Source organism: Acipenser ruthenus, chromosome 27 (assembly GCF_902713425.1).
Source record: "Acipenser ruthenus chromosome 27, fAciRut3.2 maternal haplotype, whole genome shotgun sequence".
Taxonomy (NCBI): Eukaryota; Metazoa; Chordata; class Actinopteri; order Acipenseriformes; family Acipenseridae; genus Acipenser; species Acipenser ruthenus.
In genome coordinates this window covers 9,683,966-9,702,856 of record NC_081215.1, presented here as the reverse complement: position 1 = coordinate 9,702,856, position 18,891 = coordinate 9,683,966, and the positions used below count along the sequence as shown (strand labels likewise).

Sequence of the window (18,891 nt, the reverse complement as noted above, 5' to 3'; positions counted from 1 at the left end):
GTGCGGGACGACGAGGAGGAGGAGAAGGACCCAGAACTCACGCTGGAGGAGCTCACCCAGGCGGTTAAGACCATGAACACCGGTAAGACGCCAGGTCCAGATGGCATCCCGGGTGAGTATTACCATCTTTTTTGGGACACGCTAAAAGTCCATTTAGCGGAGGTCTACAGAGCGGTCTACAGGGAGAAGCGGTTGGGCCCTTCTATGCGGGAGAGTGTAATTACTCTCCTTCATAAGAAAGGGGAAGTTAAAGATCTACGGAATTGGCGCCCAATCAGCCTCCTTTGCGTGGATTACAAGATACTAGCCAAAGCTCTGATGCTCCGGCTACAAGTACACCTCCCTTTGGTCATTGGCCCTGACCAGGCTTGTGGCGTCCCAGGGAGGTCCATCACGGATATTTTAATGTTAACAAGGGACATTCTGGCTTATTCTAGAGAACGGAACCATCCCCTCTGCCTGTTCAACCTTGACCAGGAGAAGGCGTTCGATAGGGTAAGCCATGAATATATGTACAAAGTGATGGACCAGATGAAATTCGCTCCTGGACTTAGGGAGTGGGTTAAAACCATATATACAAACATTAGTACCCGAGTCTTGGTGAACAGGCACCTGACTGGTAAAATATCTATCCAGTCAGGGGTCAGACAGGGTTGCCCACTATCCCCACTGCTATATGTCGTGTGCATTGAACCCCTCCTGCAGGCAATTCGTAGGGATACCAATATAACTGGTTTCCAGCTGCCTGGATCCAACGGGGTCCAGGTCAAAACAACAGCATATATGGACGATGTGTCACTCATTTGCACCAACACATCGTCGGTACCTCGGATTAGTAATATCCTTGAGAAGTACTGCACGGCGACTGGGGCAGTGATTAATAAGTCCAAGAGCGAAGTCTACGTGTCTAAAAATTGGCAGGTAGATAGGGAACTGTCGGACATGTACCCTGTCAAAAAGGACAAAATCAAGATTCTGGGCCTCATTTTCGAGAACAATAGCTCGGGGGCCCAGAGCTGGACGGCGGCCATTAACCAGGTCCGTAAAAAGATTGGCGGATGGAGCACAAGATCCTTAACAATGACGGGTAGAGTATTAATAACCAAGTCTATACTGTTCCCCATCCTCTCTTATGTAGGAAAAATCTTTCCCCCAGACAGGACCACCAAAAAAGTGGTGGACCGCATTATCCACCGCTTTATCTGGGGCAGCAAGATGGAGAGGGTAAAGCGAGCCACTCTGAGTAAAGCCGACAAGAAGGGAGGTAAGGGGGTCCCGGACGTTGTGCAGCTCACCCGAGTGCAGGGGCTCACGCAAACTATCAAGAACATCCAGGCCCTGGACAGGAAGGTATGTTACATGAATCGTTTCTATTTTGCCACCTGTCTCAGGGCCTTGGGCCTCTGCACTATTGATAACACCGTGCCGTACTCCTGGGACCCCCCATTGTATTATAGAACCTTAAGGGACACTATATATAAATTGGGCTTAGATAAAGCAAAATTGGCCTCCTGGGAATACAAGGCTGTAACTAAATATCTTGCCGGTTCCCAGGAAATTGAAAAAGTAGCTACTTTCTCCCTCACCCAAAGCCAAAAAATCTGGGAGAATGTGTCTCACAGCTGCCTCAGTAATGTCCAGAAGGATATAGCATGGAACACCGTCCACAGTGCACTCCCCACTCGAGCGTTCATGTTCAGGAGGGGACTAGCCCAAGTAGAAACATGCCCCTATGCAAAGTGCCGCAAGAGAGAAACACCAGCCCATATCTTCTGGGAGTGTGATGTGGCTGGCAGTGTCTGGCTCTCTGTCTCTGTCTTCCTAAACAGGTTTGCTGACACGGCCAAGATGACCGCTGAGACTGTGCTCTATGGGCCTGCGGGAGGAATCACTACCAGCACAGCTAAGTGCGTTTGGCGTGTCATCAATGTTGTCAAGCAGATCCTGTGGGAAGGCCGTAACGTCTGTGTCTATCACAAGCAGGAGCTAGACACTATCACCACGACCAGAAGGGCACAAACTCTTATCAAGGACTTTGTAATTCTGGACATCCGGATCCTCGGGAAGGACAAGGCCTGCGCGGAGTGGAGGATCGCCGGACTTCAGGACGTGAAGATGGAATAAAGGAAAAAACTGGAACCGCTAGCTCCTAGGAGCGGGACTACGGGGCACCGCTAAGCCTTTTATTTATTTTGTCATGCCAGCATTCCGCCCTTTTTAGCTGGCATGACCGTTTTTGAACGGTGCCCTGGTTTTATGTAGTCTTTTTGTTTCAGTTTTATGGATTTTGATTTGATTTATTTTGAATGTTTTATTTGATTTTTGTTTTGTTTTGTTTTATGTATCTAAAAGATTTTTAATGTTAACTATTAAAAGTTACATTTTAAGTGTTTTAAAATTTTAGAATTTTAACTCACTGTTTTATACACTGTCCCTTTTCCCCTGTCCCTGTTTTAGATCTAGTTTTATGTTCACTTTTGAACCTTTTTAGAGAGCACTCCCCGGCCCTCACAAGCACTGGTTTTTTATAGATGGTTCTTTTTTTCCAGTCACTTTTAAAACAGCACAGGTTTTTTTCATGTTGATTTTAATCTGTGTCTGTTTTAACCATGTACAAAGCACAATTGTCTTGGTGTTTTTAAATGTATTTTAAATGCTTTTAAAACAAAATGTATGTCTGTATGCATGAATGTCATCTTTAAAAGAAATGTAAAATGAATGAAAAAACGAATGGGTGTAAATGTAAAAAAAAAAAAAATGTAAAATCTCAATAAAAGAGTATTTTACTAAAGATTTCCGTGGAGAGGAACATTTATGAGTTTCAACTAATTTTTTGATGCCCTGCTTTGGCGGGGCTTCCTTTTGTTGTGTAATAATAGAATTGCAGTATGTACTGCTAGTACGGTAAATGGGCGCTGTTGTTCATACCAGTACCAGTGTTATACACGGTCACTGTTTTCCCGCTCCCTTTGGTTTAGTTTTCAGCTCAATACATTAAGTTTAAGCACAGATCTGCACAACAGCGCCATGTTGCGACGGCAGCAGTATTACATCTGTAGTGGTTTCTCAAAGAGCCAGCTGCCCTTACATTTATATTTTAATATATATTTTTTTACTGATGATGAAACTCTTTAATATGCTTAGGGTCTCTCTGTTTGTCAATAACCCAGGTTATTGTTTCGGAGGGACTCGAACATGGTCAAAAGAAAAATACACACACACACTCTTTTTCTTTTCTATGTAAACTAGGGCACAACAGATGCCTTTTTAGGGGGTGGGCTATTTTTGACGGATATCCGGTTAATGTCGAAAAAGGGGGCGGGACATAATGGTCATAAATCACTCAAAAAGGTGTGGGGAAAGGGGCGTGGCTTAAGGGTCATAAATCACTCAACAGAATGGGGAAAGGTGCAGGCTTAAATGTCATAAATCATTCAAGGGTGTGGGAAAAGGGGCAGGCCCTAAGGATCATAAACCATTAAAAAGGCGTGGAAAGGGGTGGGGCTTATGGTCATAAATCAATCAATAGGTGCGGGGCTTGGGTTATAAATCAATCAAAAGATGTAAAGGGACGGAACGTAGGGTCATACATCTATCAAAAGGGACGGGGCTTAGAAAGTGACATTCGCTGTATCGCCTTTACTATAATAAATATTCCAGGCAATTTAAAAAAAAGCAACGGCCGAGCTCTGTCTTTAGAAAGTGACATTCGCTCTGTCTTTAGAAAAAGCACTGAAATGTCCCTTACACAATTGTGTGGAAAGAAGGGGCATGTATTTATTTATTTGTTGATTTTTGTATTTCAACATTTATTCATTTATTATTTGTTTATATATTTATTTATTCATTGACTTATTTCACTATTGCCACTTTGCTTTTCACACGTACATTTTTGCTACGACAGTTCCTTTTCTGCTACTTGCATTTCACTGTGCGCTTTCGCTTTTACATTTCTGCCACTGCATTTCCTTTTCGACTGCTTTTTACATTTCGTTACGCACGCGTCAAAGCGAGTGGGCGGTATCATTTTTTTGAATGTTTGAATCAGATCGCCGCGTAGTCTTCTTTGTTCAAGACTGAATAGATTCAATTATTTTAGCCTGTCTGCATACGACATGCCATTTAAACCCGGGATAATTCTGGTTGCTCTTCTTTGCACTCTTTCTAGAGCAGCAATATCCTTTTTGTAACAAGGTGACCAGAACTGAACACAATATTCTAGGTGAGGTCTTACTAATGCATTGTAAAGTTTTAACATTACTTCCCGTGTCTCTCTCTTGTATCCACCCCTCCTTTTTAGCCCGAATCGCAAGTACTAATACCTCACAATATTACCAAGGTATATAAGGTAAATCATGATTTTTATATTATTAGTGGTTGTTTTTTCAACAGTTCCTGTAATTTGTTAGTGTGACAGGTAAAACAAATTGGGTGAGAAATGGACGTAACATTGGCAAAAAAAAATTAATTATAAAGAAACAGACATCCAAATTTGACGATTGTTTTTATTGTTTGGGACAGCTGTATTTTTTGTCACTGAGTCTGCATAGCACTGACTTTGTTAAATAAATGACAATAGTACCTGTGCTTATGTTGATATTTAACAGATGTTTTCACAAACATAAGCAAGTATTTTAAAAGAAAAAAAAAGTGTTGTTCCCCCCCCCCAAAAAAAGAAACATTTTGAGAATCAGTGCATTATTTATTGTAATCAAAATAATAAAATGGCCTAATAAAATTGCCAGTCGTTCATTTGAATTTCTTTCTTAGTACATTTAGTATTTACATAATTGTATTATTACTTGTACTGTGATTCCTTAAATGTATTTTTGTTTACAACTGTAAGTCGCCCTGGATAATGGCATCTGCTAAGAAATAAATAATAATAATAATAATAATAATAAGAATAATAATATAGCAGAACATTAACCTGGATGTTTTTTTTTTTACTTTGTCATGTTATATTTCTAGTTGTCAAATCAATTATGTTGTATATTTTAATTGGCCCCTGAAGGAGTTCAAACAGATTTCTCATGGCGGAATTCTAAATTAGACAAGTCCAAAGCCGGTGTCCACAGTATGTATACAGGAAAGAAGATCCTCCTCAAATGATGAGTAGTGAAAGTCGTGTCTGGGTAATTTAATGGTTTCGAAACAGGTGGATGCTTTGGGCAGTTTGGTATCTGTGACCTCAACAGACAGCTCCTTCGGGAGGACCTCCCATCCAACCCAGAATCTGAGGAGATCAATCAGCGCTCTTGGTGATGCTACAAAAGTGAAAAATAAATAAATGCCTCTTTTCAAATTTCACAGGGTCTTGAGTACTGTCAAGTCAGCTTTTTGAAAAGTAACAAATATTTTTACTTTTGTTGATTATAATGTGCTACGTATTATCTACCTATGTACATATAATACTTGCATATAAAAGACATGAAGGCTGTATTTGTGCTCTGAGTCGTAAAAAAAAAAAATCATACTAGCACAGTAGTGACATCAAAATGTTATTCGTCTACAAGATTATTCTTATTCATTACATTCCCTTTCAGTGTGAACATTAGCTTATGTATTCTTTGTATAGGAATATTACATATGAAGTGGTGGCAAATGCTGTTTTGAGTGATGAAGAATAAGAAGTTGTCCCTTCTCGTATAAGGTAAGAATGAGTTGGGTGGTTAAAATAAAATTATACACGGCGATGATTAATAGATTAAATTATACCGTTTCAATGAATGTCCTGAAGAAGCCTGTGATACGGCATTTAGTCTGAAGAGAACAGTCATCATCATCATCATCATCATCATCATCATCATCATCATCTTCCGCCACATTCAGTGTGGCCAGGTGATTCTTTCAAGGATCATCTTGAGGAAAAAAAGAATGAATAGATAAATGAATGCACGGCTGGGGATCTCTTGCTGAACCTTATTGGCCATTTTTGTTCAATTCCAATATTGAAATTGCTCAATAACAAGCTTCATCTCAAAGCTCTATACAAGCTGGGTTTTATGTTGTAGACCAAAACATACTAGTATATGAGCTTCACAGTTACACCAAAAAATATATAAACTTCAGAATTAGAAATATAACTAGCAAATCACATTATCAAAACACTGAAACAGTAACACACTGCCACAGGCATTCAAAACTTAATTAGGGAACAACATGTAATAAAATGTAACACACCTGGGGGGTGTATAGTGTGTCAGAGGCCCTTGGAAACATCAGTGGAATAATATCACTTCTTTCCTTCAGGAGAGGCCAGACCAATGTCTCTTTCAGTCCTTTCCTCAGCTGTTTAACCTGTCGAGTTGTTCTTACAATAACCTACCACAAATAAGAAGAATGTAGCATAGAGTAAAAAGCAAACTAAAGAATGTACCCAATTTAAAATGCATAACTGTAGGTCAGGGGTGGTCAAACAGCCCTGTGGACTCCCATCCCCAGCCGGCAAAGGAACAACAGGATCGAACCAGCAACCTCAGAGTGGTAAAGCGCACCGTGCATTCCTAGTGGAGGCCTTTACCGAATGCGCCACTCAGGAACCCAATCCAGCGGATTTTATAGGTCACTTTTCATTATCAATGTCTAAAACACATGGAAGAATTTAATGTGACGAATTAAGCAGGTGAATTTGTTAAATGAAGTCCTTTAGTGATCGTTTCAATTAAAAATTCCCTCAAGACCTCAATCACAACAGTTTCCCTTTTATTGAACACATTTGCTGAATAGGGGCTCTCCATGACTGGGTTTGGCCACCCCTGCTGTAGGTTATCAATTAATTACAAAACTAACCAGTACAATGAGTAAACCTAACATGGATATGCACGAAACAAACCTACTTACAGCGTGAAGGAGGAGTTTGTCCATTAGCCAATGCCGATTTTCTTCTGCCATCCCTGGAAGATCCCAGCTTAATGCCAATTGCAGTATTATGCTTGTGTCTTCTTCACTGAGAACTGCTTTGGACTCCTTCTACAATAAAAACAAATACACACACCTTCAGTAACCACCCATCTTATGGAAAACAACACAAAGCACAGTAATGCAGATATTTCAACACTGTTCATATTCAAAGTAAGAAATGTATTAATATAAACGTATGCATTTACATATATGCAGATATCACAGAAATCAACCTGTCACACTCAATATTAGTTAATTATTAATGCATTAGATCATACGTCATTAGTTCCTTAGCTAATGCAACCCTTAGAATAGCTTGACTTTATTTTAATGTCATGAAAGACACTTGTATTAGTTGTTTAAGCCCAGAAAACTTAATCAGGCTTAGCTCCACATTCCATTCTTAGTTGTTCACATGGAACGGAGATCATCCCACTCTACATCAGTGATTTACACTTCAGTACATTTCAGTCTCCAGCCTACAACCTTGAATTTGGGACAATTCTGTTCAAAAGAGTGCTTGTTAGTAATTTTCAGAGGCACAGAAAATGAGAGAATACAGAACAGACAATAAAAGTTTCAGCCATTGAAATTATGCATACATTACTTACTAATTTGACAGTTTCGTGAACATCAATATCAGGACAATCGTGACTCTCCAGATTGGCGGTTTCTGGTGCACCTCCAAGCAACACATGGATAATTGCGGGACTCAATCCAGCTAAGCTTGGACCACTGTGCAGGAAAGAATGTCCAATCATTCGCCCAGCAACGTGAAACATGTCACTCTCGAGAAGGAACTCAGATGTGGAGGGAATTAAATGGTCAGGTTCTCCTTCAAACATTAAAAGTTCTGTCAGTGATTTCTAAGGAGGGAAGAAATCAAACATAAATAAGAATCAAATCACATTTTATTTTCTGCAAAAAATTGAACTCTGACGATGACAAAACATGCACTGCTCACTAAGTTCATACTGTCTAGGCGTTATTTCCACAATTGTAAACATTAAAGCACAGTGTGTAGATGCAAGACTAAACAATAATGGAAACAAACAATGATTTCTGTAGTACTCTTAGAATAAATAACCTGAACAGTGATGTCCTTGGCCAGTTAATTAACTAAAACCATTGCGCATGGGATGCCTCCACTATACAGTCTATCCTTATTCTGTTAGATTGGTGATGTATAAAAAGTAAAAATATGACCGATAAAGCATATAGATTTTTTCCACAAGCACGTGACGAATATTACAAATACATTGTGATCTGTAATATTCTTGAGCAAATTAATATAAACTGACATTTCTAAATAACATCATTTAAAAACCCTGTTTTATAGAAAGCAAGTTACGATGAAAACCAAACTGAAGCTTTGATATAATTGTGGAGAAAAAGAACCTGTTCACTCCTTCACCCACAGCTGCATCGCCGATGGAAAACTCAGAACATTAAAATATGAAACCATGATTAAAATCTTAAAAATAAAGAGAGTGAGTAAAATTCCATTCAAATACCTTCAAGTGTGCATTTTAAAGGACAGGCCCATTCTACTTTGGACATTTTATAAAATGACAAAATGTCCCTCTCTCTATTCTCCATGCGGTCTCGCAAATCCATTCTTAGATGGAGTGGTTTAGCAGTTCCATGCTGCTTCAATACAGCCTCCCTGAACAAATTTGCCATGATTTCACATTCTGAAAAGAAATAAAACATACCCATTGAAAAACAGAAAGGTGTCAGCTTATTTCATTCAACACATAAAATTAATTCAAATAATTTAATTCACAAACCGTCCTCAGTCTCTCTGCTGTCAACGAAGACTGCCCTGTCTACTCCTGCATCCCTATTGCTGTCTATTATTTCACTTGGTCTATCCGGAATACACTCCTGTAGCAGCTCATCAGAATTCAGCAGCACACAAGTTACTGTTGCAGTGGGCACCTCTGAACTCTGAGTCTCACCTACTCCTTCCACTACACTACTGTCTGTGCTCTGAAATGAAGGCCTTGAAGACAATACATTTTAAACCATAAGTTTCACATGAAGTAATTAACTAAGAAGACACAGCAAAACAAAGACAATTAAGGACAAATGATCACAAGCATATGCAGGACCAACACATTGTCAGATCACTGTGAGAATGTTCATCAAAAAGTTCCTTTGGTATATGACAACAGGTAATAAGAACTTGACATATGTATCCATGAAGTGCAGCAAAACAATGATTATAACCACGACTTAAATTATATTACATCAAAACACAGCCAATCAGCTTTTATTCATTTTGAAAACATTTAACGAGACCAATACATTTATTTTTGTAAGACTACATTAGCATAAACATTTCCTGAAAACCACTATACGCATATTTCATCATTTTACTGCAAATAAACCTTTCAAAATAGTTAATGTACTGTATTTAACAATGACCAATTACATTAACAAAAACACTATACCTGCTGCTACAGCCGTCACTGTGACTTTATTTCTGAGAAGGAAAAGTCTTTCTCACAAAAGAGGCACTTCATCAGGGGCCCAGTGGATAAGGACAGCCCAGGAACCTACTAAATGAATTGCAGCAGACACGTCATTCACTGCAAATGCAATGTTACACTACAGCTGAATGAACATGTGGAACCCTGAAAACCCACCAAAGAAGATGGATGAATAATAAGAATTTACCAGCACTAAGAAACAATCAAAGAAAAAAACAATAAGCTCTTACCTGATCCATATTAAGACCTCTTTGTAGCGGCCTTACATAGATAATGACAGAGCCAAATTTGGGTTTCTGGGTCCCTTAAATATTTTGCTGAGTACCCCTCATTAGGGCAAGGAATAACAGCCAAGATCTGGCTTCTCATAGATCCTGAAATCTTCATTAGTTAAAATCCACCACCCTCACTCAGTGTGGGATAAGATTCGAATAACTGTCTTCTGAATCCTTCACAACTGCTGTCACAACCTTGACATAAAACAGAACACAAATGTAATAAATGTGAATCTAGCGAACATCTTAAACACTGATACACAACCTTGTATTTTGCTGCTACTAAAGCAGCATAGGTGTTTTATTGGTTTTATTTTTGTATAGCATCTGTAAGCAAAACACAAAGCCGAACGGATCACTAACTGCAAAACAATCCCAAACTAAATTCCAGACATTTACTTAGGAGTAGCATCTAAAAGGATTTTGGGAGCTTTATGATAGTAATAGTGGTTGATGACATTTCAGTAGCATAGAACAGTGGTTTAATAAAAAGTCTAAAACATCGAAGGTACAGGTTACACCGCATTAAGCTCTACATCGCGTTTTTTTTTGTTATAGAGCTTCTCGGTCCGTGTACATTCCGGCCAATCGTTTTTGCATTCTAAATCGGAAATCGGAAAGCCAGAAAACGACTCGTTTTTCTATTTCAGTTTTTCATAAAAACAAAAATCGACCCGTTTTTCATTTTCCAATTTCTGAGTTTAAAATACAAAAACTGATTCAGACTTGTTTTCCCATTTTTCATATTGCTTTTAGTAACGAAGTATTCGAAATGGAATAATCTAATACAAAAATAAATAACAGACTGCAGGGACGGAAAATGAAATCAATCTCCAAGAGTCGGTGATACAGAAGGTAGTCTTTATTCAAGCAGATATCTGGAGAGACAATACTTCGCAGAAAATATGTTAATGCTTCTCTAACAGGGACACACTTAAACAATGATAGATATACTAACGTATCGGAAGAGGGCCAGACCTATTCAACCAAGCGTGCCAGCCCCCTTTAGTGATCCTATGGCAAGCTCAAGATGCTAACATGTCCTCTCTCCCTGCGGTTTGCAGCTCTTACAAAAGACGGAACTGCGATACAGTGCAAAACTGTAAACAGAATTCACCCCCACCCTTCTCCGTATTCTGTTACAAAAGAACCCCCCACTGCAGCATGAAAACACTCCACAACATTTAATATCTTAAAAATTATGTAGCTCCTTCAAGACCTTTAAAAAAAGGTCAGACACGGCCAGCTCTCTGTGTCCCGCTGTTATGACGATGTAATAATTTCGCGCCTGTGCTTATTGTCGTGGAAGTGTTCTGTTTACCAACATTATTTATTTATTAATTTAGCAGTTGTTACAAAGTACTGTATTACAATACAGCCGTAGGGCTACACTAAGTTAATATAATAATCATCCTTGTATCACTCAGGTACAGTGCATTATAATAATACTAAAAATAATAAGCCTTCACATAAAGGGAAAAAAATCCAGGTAAGGTTCTTCATATTTATATCCTGCTTTATAAATTAACTTTATAAACTTAACTGGATTATATTATCACAGCACATTTGTCCAGGACGCTCACGTATGTTTACAGCTCCCCTTTCACGGATACCCAATTTGTTTCATTTGGGGGGTGCATCGCCAGCCATAGATATAAATGTACTGATGCAGAAAACGGCATTATTATTTATTTCTTAGCAGACACCCTTATCCAGGGAGACTTACAATTGTTACAAGATATCACATTATTTTACCCATGTATACAGTTGGGTTTTTACTGGAATAATCTTGGTAAAGTACCTTGCTCAAGGGTACAGCAGCAGTGCCCCCCACCTGGGATTGAACCCACGACCCTCCAATCAAGAGTCCAGAGCACTAACCACACTACGCTACACTGCTGCCATAACAACGAGACACATTCGATACGAGTAGAGCACGCATTAGTACTTTTTTTTTTTTTAATTGTCTATTATTTAATTTTGTATTACAGATCATTCCATTTCGAATACTTCGTTAAAGCAATATGAAAAATGGGAAACAAGCCTGAATCAGTTTTTGTATTTAAACTCAGAAATTGGAAAATGAAAAACGGGTCGATTTTTGTTTTTATGAAAAACCGAAATAGAAAAAGTCGTTTTCTGGTTTTCTGATTTCCGATTTAGAATGCAAAAACGATTAGCCGGAATGTACACGGACCCTTCTCATTGGGTTTATTTGTATCTGCTTTTAGAATCGTGATATATACTGAGCATCGAAAGAAACTTTAGATACAATTCACTAGAATGACACATTCTGTTTTACAGCAGGTGCAGTAAGATTGTAATGTGCTGTTTAACAATTGACATTGTACTGTATGGTTATGGGGGGACAGGGGGTACTGTGAAATTCACAGGCTAGTAGTACTAGCGTGTGGCCACCTTTGCTGAGCAGCAGGCATTTTGTCATCATGTCCATCATATACCTCGTTTTTTGTTTGTTTTTTTTCGAATGAAATGTGTAATAATACTGATCAGTTTCTTGTGATGCTCAGTATATGTACTATTAAATAACGCGTTTTAATTTTGACAGAATATTTGCATAAACGTACCTTGAAAGGTGGTTCTACATTCAGTTCGTCTTTCTGCTGAGTCTAGTCGGCTCCGTGGAGTCGGGTTTCCTTCAGACAGCAGAAGTTGGGAGTGTAAGTGACACCAACACGGCGCTGGAGTGGGAACGCTCGTCTTCTTTTTGAAGGCGATCCTCTGTACGGGGCGGAAATCCTTGAAACCGGCTAAAAATAGAGAGGGACAAAAAAATAGAAACGGAAAACGAATACCTTGGGGTTGAGCAATACTGTTGGGTGGAAACCGCGCTGCAGGGTTGGATCATATTTGCATACCCATAATGCACTTTGGCAGAATCTAATTTCCTCTTATGAAATGTATGCTTTTAAAATATCATATTTAAATCTAAATGTCAACATACAGTACTTGTATGCTGTTTTGGCTGTTTTTCTCAAGACGTAGACGTTAAAATGCTCGTTTAAAAAACAACTAACCGTCCCTTGTTACAATAACAATATGAGTAGGTTGTCTACTGCACGTTGATATTAGCATACTCTGGTTTCTCTTCAGATCGCATAAATCTTTCGCCTTTTACTAAAGATTTCCGTGGAGAGGAACATTTATGAGTTTCAACTAATTTTTTGATGCCCTGCTTTGGCGGGGCTTCCTTTTGTTGTGTAATAATAGAATTGCAGTATGTACTGCTAGTACGGTAAATGGGCGCTGTTGTTCATACCAGTACCAGTGTTATACACGGTCACTGTTTTCCCGCTCCCTTTGGTTTAGTTTTCAGCTCAATACATTAAGTTTAAGCACAGATCTGCACAACAGCGCCATGTTGCGACGGCAGCAGTATTACATCTGTAGTGGTTTCTCAAAGAGCCAGCTGCCCTTACATTTATATTTTAATATATATTTTTTTACTGATGATGAAACTCTTTAATATGCTTAGGGTCTCTCTGTTTGTCAATAACCCAGGTTATTGTTTCGGAGGGACTCGAACATGGTCAAAAGAAAAATACACACACACACTCTTTTTCTCATTTGCACCAACACATCGTCGGTACCTCGGATTAGTAATATCCTTGAGAAGTACTGCACGGCGACCGGGGCAGTGATTAATAAGTCCAAGAGCGAAGTCTACGTGTCTAAAAATTGGCAGGTAGATAGGGAACTGTCGGACATGTACCCTGTCAAAAAGGACAAAATCAAGATTCTGGGCCTCATTTTCGAGAACAATAGCTCGGGGGCCCAGAGCTGGACGGCGGCCATTAACCAGGTCCGTAAAAAGATTGGCGGATGGAGCACAAGATCCTTAACAATGACGGGTAGAGTATTAATAACCAAGTCTATACTGTTCCCCATCCTCTCTTATGTAGGAAAAATCTTTCCCCCAGACAGGACCACCAAAAAAGTGGTGGACCGCATTATCCACCGCTTTATCTGGGGCAGCAAGATGGAGAGGGTAAAGCGAGCCACCCTGAGTAAAGCCGACAAGAAGGGAGGTAAGGGGGTCCCGGACGTTGTGCAGCTCACCCGAGTGCAGGGGCTCACGCAAACTATCAAGAACATCCAGGCCCTGGACAGGAAGGTATGTTACATGAATCGTTTCTATTTTGCCACCTGTCTCAGGGCCTTGGGCCTCTGCACTATTGATAACACCGTGCCGTACTCCTGGGACCCCCCATTGTATTATAGAACCTTAAGGGACACTATATATAAATTGGGCTTAGATAAAGCAAAATTGGCCTCCTGGGAATACAAGGCTGTAACTAAATATCTTGCCGGTTCCCAGGAAATTGAAAAAGTAGCTACTTTCTCCCTCACCCAAAGCCAAAAAATCTGGGAGAATGTGTCTCACAGCTGCCTCAGTAATGTCCAGAAGGATATAGCATGGAACACCGTCCACAGTGCACTCCCCACTCGAGCGTTCATGTTCAGGAGGGGACTAGCCCAAGTAGAAACATGCCCCTATGCAAAGTGCCGCAAGAGAGAAACACCAGCCCATATCTTCTGGGAGTGTGATGTGGCTGGCAGTGTCTGGCTCTCTGTCTCTGTCTTCCTAAACAGGTTTGCTGACACGGCCAAGATGACCGCTGAGACTGTGCTCTATGGGCCTGCGGGAGGAATCACTACCAGCACAGCTAAGTGCGTTTGGCGTGTCATCAATGTTGTCAAGCAGATCCTGTGGGAAGGCCGTAACGTCTGTGTCTATCACAAGCAGGAGCTAGACACTATCACCACGACCAGAAGGGCACAAACTCTTATCAAGGACTTTGTAATTCTGGACATCCGGACCCTCGGGAAGGACAAGGCCTGCGCGGAGTGGAGGATCGCCGGACTTCAGGACGTGAAGATGGAATAAAGGAAAAAACTGGAACCGCTAGCTCCTAGGAGCGGGACTACGGGGCACCGCTAAGCCTTTTATTTATTTTGTCATGCCAGCATTCCGCCCTTTTTAGCTGGCATGACCGTTTTTCAACGGTGCCCTGGTTTTATGTAGTCTTTTGTTTCAGTTTTATGGACTTTTATTTGATTTACGTTGAATGTTTTATTTGATTTTGTTTTGTTTTGTTTTATGTATCTTTAAGATTTTTAATGTAAACTATTAAAAGTTACATTTTAAGTGTTTTAAAATTTTAGAATTTTAACTCACTGTTTATACACTGTCCCTTTTCCCCTGTCCCTGTTTTAGATCTAGGTTTATGTTCACTTTTTTAGAGAGCACTCCCCGGCCCTCACAAGCACTGGTTTTTTATAGATGGTTCTTTTTTTCCAGTCACTTTTAAAACAGCACAGGTTTTTTTCATGTTGATTTTAATCTGTGTCTGTTTTAACCATGTACAAAGCACAATTGTCTTGGTGTTTTTAAATGTATTTTAAATGCTTTTAAAACAAAATGTATGTCTGTATGCATGAATGTCATCTTTAAAAGAAATGTAAAATGAATGAAAAAAAGAATGGGTGTAAATGTAAAAAATGTAAAATCTCAATAAAAGAGTATTTTACTAAAGATAATGTTAACAAGGGACATTCTGGCTTATTCTAGAGAACGGAACCATCCCCTCTGCCTGTTCAACCTTGACCAGGAGAAGGCGTTCGATAGGGTAAGCCATGAATATATGTACAAAGTGATGGACCAGATGAAATTCGCTCCTGGACTTAGGGAGTGGGTTAAAACCATATATACAAACATTAGTACCCGAGTCTTGGTGAACAGGCACCTGACTGGTAAAATATCTATCCAGTCAGGGGTCAGACAGGGTTGCCCACTATCCCCACTGCTATATGTCGTGTGCATTGAACCCCTCCTGCAGGCAATTCGTAGGGATACCAATATAACTGGTTTCCAGCTGCCTGGATCCAACGGGGTCCAGGTCAAAACAACAGCATATATGGACGATGTGTCACTCATTTGCACCAACACATCGTCGGTACCTCGGATTAGTAATATCCTTGAGAAGTACTGCACGGCGACCGGGGCAGTGATTAATAAGTCCAAGAGCGAAGTCTACGTGTCTAAAAATTGGCAGGTAGATAGGGAACTGTCGGACATGTACCCTGTCAAAAAGGACAAAATCAAGATTCTGGGCCTCATTTTCGAGAACAATAGCTCGGGGGCCCAGAGCTGGACGGCGGCCATTAACCAGGTCCGTAAAAAGATTGGCGGATGGAGCACAAGATCCTTAACAATGACGGGTAGAGTATTAATAACCAAGTCTATACTGTTCCCCATCCTCTCTTATGTAGGAAAAATCTTTCCCCCAGACAGGACCACCAAAAAAGTGGTGGACCGCATTATCCACCGCTTTATCTGGGGCAGCAAGATGGAGAGGGTAAAGCGAGCCACTCTGAGTAAAGCCGACAAGAAGGGAGGTAAGGGGGTCCCGGACGTTGTGCAGCTCACCCGAATGCAGGGGCTCACGCAAACTATCAAGAACATCCAGGCCCTGGACAGGAAGGTATGTTACATGAATCGTTTCTATTTTGCCACCTGTCTCAGGGCCTTGGGCCTCTGCACTATTGATAACACCGTGCCGTACTCCTGGGACCCCCCATTGTATTATAGAACCTTAAGGGACACTATATATAAATTGGGCTTAGATAAAGCAAAATTGGCCTCTTGGGAATACAAGGCTGTAACTAAATATCTTGCCGGTTCCCAGGAAATTGAAAAAGTAGCTACTTTCTCCCTCACCCAAAGCCAAAAAATCTGGGAGAATGTGTCTCACAGCTGCCTCAGTAATGTCCAGAAGGATATAGCATGGAACACCGTCCACAGTGCACTCCCCACTCGAGCGTTCATGTTCAGGAGGGGACTAGCCCAAGTAGAAACATGCCCCTATGCAAAGTGCCGCAAGAGAGAAACACCAGCCCATATCTTCTGGGAGTGTGATGTGGCTGGCAGTGTCTGGCTCTCTGTCTCTGTCTTCCTAAACAGGTTTGCTGACACGGCCAAGATGACCGCTGAGACTGTGCTCTATGGGCCTGCGGGAGGAATCACTACCAGCACAGCTAAGTGCGTTTGGCGTGTCATCAATGTTGTCAAGCAGATCCTGTGGGAAGGCCGTAACGTCTGTGTCTATCACAAGCAGGAGCTAGACACTATCACCACGACCAGAAGGGCACAAACTCTTATCAAGGACTTTGTAATTCTGGACATCCGGACCCTCGGGAAGGACAAGGCCTGCGCGGAGTGGAGGATCGCCGGACTTCAGGACGTGAAGATGGAATAAAGGAAAAAACTGGAACCGCTAGCTCCTAGGAGCGGGACTACGGGGCACCGCTAAGCCTTTTATTTATTTTGTCATGCCAGCATTCCGCCCTTTTTAGCTGGCATGACCGTTTTTCAACGGTGCCCTGGTTTTATGTAGTCTTTTTGTTTCAGTTTTATGGACTTTTATTTGATTTATGTTGAATGTTTTATTTGATTTTGTTTTGTTTTGTTTTATGTATCTTTAAGATTTTTAATGTAAACTATTAAAAGTTACATTTTAAGTGTTTTAGAATTTTAGAATTTTAACTCACTGTTCCACACACTGTCCCTTTTCCCCTGTCCCTGTTTTAGTAATATAGTTTTATGTTCACTTTTTTAGAGAGCACTCCCCGGCCCTCACAAGCACTGGTTTTTTATAGATGGTTCTTTTTTTCCAGTCACTTTTAAAACAGCACAGGTTTTTTTCATGTTGATTTTAATCTGTGTCTGTTTTAACCATGTACAAAGCACAATTGTCTTGGTGTTTTTAAATGTATTTTAAATGCTTTTAAAACAAAATGTATGTCTGTATGCATGAATGTCATCTTTAAAAGAAATGTAAAATGAATGAAAAAACGAATGGGTGTAAATGTAAAAAAATGTAAAATCTCAATAAAAGAGTATTTTACTAAAGATTTCCGTGGAGAGGAACATTTATGAGTTTCAACTAATTTTTTGATGCCCTGCTTTGGCGGGGCTTCCTTTTGTTGTGTAATAATAGAATTGCAGTATGTACTGCTAGTACGGTAAATGGGCGCTGTTGTTCATACCAGTACCAGTGTTATACACGGTCACTGTTTTCCCGCTCCCTTTGGTTTAGTTTTCAGCTCAATACATTAAGTTTAAGCACAGATCTGCACAACAGCGCCATGTTGCGACGGCAGCAGTATTACATCTGTAGTGGTTTCTCAAAGAGCCAGCTGCCCTTACATTTATATTTTAATATATATTTTTTTACTGATGATGAAACTCTTTAATATGCTTAGGGTCTCTCTGTTTGTCAATAACCCAGGTTATTGTTTCGGAGGGACTCGAACATGGTCAAAAGAAAAATACACACACACACTCTTTTTCTTTTCTATGTAAACTAGGGCACAACAGATGCCTTTTTAGGGGGTGGGCTATTTTTGACGGATATCCGGTTAATGTCGAAAAAGGGGGCGGGACATAATGGTCATAAATCACTCAAAAAGGTGTGGGGAAAGGGGCGTGGCTTAAGGGTCATAAATCACTCAACAGAATGGGGAAAGGTGCAGGCTTAAATGTCATAAATCATTCAAGGGTGTGGGAAAAGGGGCAGGCCCTAAGGATCATAAACCATTAAAAAGGCGTGGAAAGGGGTGGGGCTTATGGTCATAAATCAATCAATAGGTGCGGGGCTTGGGTTATAAATCAATCAAAAGATGTAAAGGGACGGAACGTAGGGTCATACATCTATCAAAAGGGACGGGGCTTAGAAAGTGACATTCGCTGTATCGCCTTTACTATAATAAATATTCCAGGCAATTTAAAAAAAAGCAACGGCCGAGCTCTGTCTTTAGAAAGTGACATTCGCTCTGTCTTTAGAAAAAGCACTGAAATGTCCCTTACACAATTGTTTAAATTATAGATGCCCACTTAACTGAGAATTTTTCCCAATTGCTTTTTACATTTAATTTTCGTCTTTCGACATTTCTGCTTCACGTTTTAGTTCTCCTTTATGGAGGATATTCCATGCCCAAATTAAAAATAAATAAATGGAAATGTATTTATTTATTTGTTGATTTTTGTATTTCAACATTTATTCATTTATTATTTGTTTATATATTTATTTATTCATTGAGTTATTTCACTATTGCCACTTTGCTTTTCACACGTACATTTTTGCTACGACAGTTCCTTTTCTGCTACTTGCATTTCACTGTGCGCTTTCGCTTTT

The 18,891-nt window shown here is 40.1% G+C and overlaps 1 long non-coding RNA gene and 1 other non-coding gene across 5 annotated transcripts; one reads left to right on the top strand and one right to left on the bottom strand.

Moving 5' to 3' along the window:
• Window positions 1-4,491: 4,491 nt before the first annotated feature.
• Window positions 4,492-12,929, bottom strand: LOC131701877 (uncharacterized). Of its 4 annotated transcripts, none has more exons than XR_009309102.1 (8): window positions 12,262-12,926; window positions 9,629-9,868; window positions 8,418-9,467; window positions 7,515-7,769; window positions 6,844-6,972; window positions 6,184-6,324; window positions 5,719-5,861; window positions 4,492-5,267 (listed from the first exon to the last, which is right to left on the bottom strand). It is a non-coding gene; the product is annotated as an uncharacterized LOC131701877 (long non-coding RNA). The 4 variants fall into 4 exon arrangements; XR_009309103.1 differs by having other exon boundaries at window positions 8,418-9,464; XR_009309101.1 differs by having other exon boundaries at window positions 8,418-8,597; window positions 9,360-9,868; window positions 12,262-12,911.
• LOC131701917 (U5 spliceosomal RNA) lies at window positions 12,768-12,882 on the top strand. The gene has a single exon (XR_009309153.1). It is a non-coding gene; the product is annotated as a U5 spliceosomal RNA (small nuclear RNA).
• Window positions 12,930-18,891: the final 5,962 nt, after the last annotated feature.